This window comes from Oreochromis aureus, linkage group 11 (genome assembly GCF_013358895.1).
Source record: "Oreochromis aureus strain Israel breed Guangdong linkage group 11, ZZ_aureus, whole genome shotgun sequence".
Lineage (NCBI taxonomy): Eukaryota > Metazoa > Chordata > Actinopteri > Cichliformes > Cichlidae > Oreochromis > Oreochromis aureus.
Window position 1 is genome coordinate 15,697,812 of NC_052952.1, and position 3,841 is coordinate 15,701,652.

The window sequence follows — 3,841 nt, forward strand, 5'->3', positions numbered from 1 at the left end:
CCTTCGACCCCCAAAATCCAAAACAAAATGTTTCTGGCCCGGTTCGATAACCCTGAATGGGCCGTCATACAGCGGCCGCAGCGGTGTCTTGTGGGCATCGTGCCTGACAAAAACAAACTTAGCAGTCTCTAAAGTCTTTGGAACAAAAGTGTCAGGCACGCAATGGTGCACAGGACCAGGAACCCGAAGCGAGCGCAAAAGTGGGTTGAGCGATAGCACTGATGGATCGAAGCAGGGGAGGGTTCTCAGGCAAGAATTCTCCAGGCACGCCGGAGGGGCTGACCAAACACGAGCTCAGCTGGGGAAGCGCCGAGATCCTCCTTAACCGCACAGCGCAGCCCAAGCAAAACCCACGGGAGGCGGTCAACCCAATTGCCATCTTGTAAGGAGGCACGAAAAGCAGCCTTAAGCGACCGGTGGAACCGTTCACACATCCCATTAGCTTGCGGGTTGTATGCGGTTGTGCGGTGGACTTTAGCCCCCAGTCCATCAGCCATGGCCGACCAAAGCTCGGAAATGAACTGGGGCCTCTGTCTGACGTAATGTCCGCGGGCGGGCCAAACGCGAGACCCAGGTTGACAAAATGCCCTGGCCACCACTGCTGCAGTAGTGGATGCCAGGGGGACTGCCTCCGGCCACCTGGTGGTCCGGTCAACAACTGTCAAAAGGTGCGTAAAACCTTGTGACGGCGGCAGAGGACCCACCAGATCGACATGCACATGATCGAAACGTTTGCCGGGTATAAAGAACTGCTCCAGAGGCGCCTTGATGTGTTTATGAACCTTCGCACGCTGGCAGGGAATGCACGCTGACGCCCATTCCTTAACTGATTTGCGAAGGCCTGGCCAAACAAATTTAGAGCTGACCAGTTTAACAGAGGCCCGGACCCCCGGATGAGAGAGAGCATGTACCGAGTCAAAACCCGACGACGCCAGGAAACGGGAACCACTGGGCGAGGGCGGCGGTGGAAACGTCACAGACCAGGAAAGGACCACCGTCCTGCATGGGTCTGTCCTCCAGTATGAGGCCCGTCTGGGTGGATTTAAGCTCGAGGATGTCCGGGTCACCGCTCTGATCGGCAGCCATGGCGGAGTAGTCTATGCCGAGAAAGACAGGAGAAACCAGCGCACGGGACAAACAGTCAGCCACATGATTGGATTTACCAGCCACGTGCCGAATGTCTGTTGTGAACTCAGAAATGGCTGCCAACTGGCGCTGCTGGCGTGCACTCCATGGATCAGAAACCTTGGACATGGCAAACGTCAAGGGTTTGTGGTCCACGTATGCGGTAAAGTGACGACCCTCGAGAAAAAAACGGAAATGGCGAGTCGCCAGGTGGAGCGCGAGTAGCTCCCTGTCAAAAACGCTGTAATTGCGTTCGCTGTCACGCAGCGTACGGCTGAAAAAGGCGAGCGGTTGCCAGACACCCGAGAGTCGCTGTTCCAGCACCGCACCCACCGCTATGTCCGACGCATCGGTGGTCAACGCAATCGGCGCTGAGGGGGACGGGTGGGCCAGAAGGGCAGCATTAGCTAACGCTGACTTAGCATCAGAAAACGCTTGGATGCTTTCTGGACACCAGTCGACGGCGTCATTAGCCTTCTTACCTTTAACGCCCGTAAAGGGGCTTCAGCAGATGTGCCGCCCTGGGGAGAAAACGATTGTAAAAATTCACCATCCCCAAAAATTCCTGCATTGCTTTAACGTTTGCAGGACGCGGAAATTCTGAAACAGCTCGGACTTTGTCAGGCAACGGAACCGCGCCCTCAGCGGAAATGCGGTGCCCAAGAAAATCGAGAACGGGCAACCCAAACTGGCATTTAGACGGATTAATAATCAGTCCATGCTCCGTCAAACGCTGAAAAACCTGATGCAGATGGAACAGGTGCTGCTCCTTCGAGCTGCTGGCCACCAGGATATCATCAAGATATACAAAAACAAAGGGCAGCCAGCCGCAAGACAGAGTCCATCAACCGCTGGAAGGTTTGGGCGGCACCTTTCAGGCCAAACGGCATGCGCAGGAACTCGAAAAGGCCGAAAGGTGTAATAACGGCGGTTTTGGGACGTCCTCCGCACGCACGGGAACCTGATGATATCCCGTACCAAATCGATCTTCGAAAAACCGAGGTCCCCGCAAGATGGGCGGAAAAATCTTGGATGTGGGGAATGGGATAACGGTCGTTCTCTGTGGCGTTATTAAGGCGGCGGAAATCCCACAAGGTCGCCACCGACCATCAGATTTAGGCACCATGTGTAACGGAGAAGCCCAGGCACTATTCGAACGCTGCACGATGCCCAGGCGCTCCATGGTGGCAAATTCTTCCCGAGCGACAGCCAGTTTAGCAGGGTCGAGGCGGCGCTGCCAGCGCGAAAACCGGGGCCCTACTGTAGTTATGTAATGCTCCACCCCATGCTTCGTCACAGTGCTCGAGAAAGTGGGGACAGTGAGTGAGGGAAACTCAGAAAGCAAACATTGAAAACGTCACCCGAATCCACTGAGTTAGCATGCACCACGGGCTGAGCACCCCGAGTAAAACAGGGTAATGAGGAAAATGACACAGCATCAATTAAACGTCTGTTAGCAACATCAACCAGCAGTCCGTGAGCACAAAGAAAATCAGCGCCTATTATAGGCACAGAGCTAGCAGCAACAACAAAGTTCCACTGAAAGTCACGGTCATGAAAGCAAACAGTCACCAACCTTTCACCGAAGGTTTTGATGGGAGAGCCATTAGCCGCTGTTAGCAATGGCCCGCAGCCCTCAGCTAGCCTGTCCGAGCCAGCCGGGGAAGAAGGCTCTTCTGTGAGCCGGAGTCCACCAGGAAACGCCCCCAGCGTGAGTCCTCTAAGAAAAGCAGCCTTTCCTTGTTGCCAGCGGTCGCGGCTGCTACCGAAGCGCTGACATGCCCGCTTCCCTGGGTTTGGAAACTGCAAGGCGGGAGACAGCGCCGGGCCTTCGCTCCAAAACGCTGGTGATAAAAGCAAAGTTTTTCGCTGGCGCTGCCGCCGCAGCGATTCCGCCACCGTGGACGAGTCGGAGGGTCCCTGGAGCATCGGTGAGGAGGCAGGGGAAAACGCTGGTGAGTCCTGAACAACCGCCTGGACGCCGAAACTCCTGGTAGCAAGGAGGATGCGATCTGCCTCTTCCGCCAGAGAGCGGTAATCCTTCGTGGCCAATAGCGGGAGTTGGCAAGGCCAGCGCGCACTGGAGCCGGCAACTGTCGGAGAAAGAGGTGGGTGAAGAGAAATCCTCCATCATCCGCGCCCAGCAAGGACAGCATGCTTTCCATGAGCTCGAGGGCGGTGCCGTCGCCCAGGCCCGCGAGGGAAAGGAGTTTCTCGGCTCGCTCAGCATCAGAGAGGGAGTAACGCCGCAGCAGCAGCGCCTTGAGAGCGGCGCATTTGCCTTGGGCTGGAGGGTCCCGGAGGAGAGTCATCACGCGGCGGGTTGACAGCGGGTCAAGAGAAGCCACCACATGGTGGTATTTAGTATCGTCGGCTGAAACTCCACGAAGAGCAAACTGAGCTTCTCGTTACGCACGAACCATGAAGGGGATCGTGAAGCCAAAAATCCGCAATTTAAGCGCCACAGCAAACGCAGCCATCGGCGGAGGTGCAAATCCGGCGGCAGCCGATGCTTCCAGGCCGGAGCTGGCTTCGTCGTCGAGCCTTAGCATGTTCGCTACCGGGGTCACCAATGTGGAGGTAAGAAATAACGACACGAGAGGTCCGTGTGTCTCACTCCAACTGTTTTATTCACACACTGTCTCTCAGAACTTAAGATACAGTAAGCGCCAAAATCTCCACCCAGCTCTTCCCTTCAACTTGGGTGTGAGTGGAG

At 56.1% G+C, this 3,841-nt stretch overlaps 1 pseudogene; it reads right to left on the bottom strand.

Annotated features, from left to right (window-relative positions):
- Nucleotides 1-915: 915 nt before the first annotated feature.
- LOC120442638 lies at nt 916-3,437 on the bottom strand (annotated as a pseudogene).
- Between the last annotated feature and the right edge of the window lie 404 nt (nt 3,438-3,841).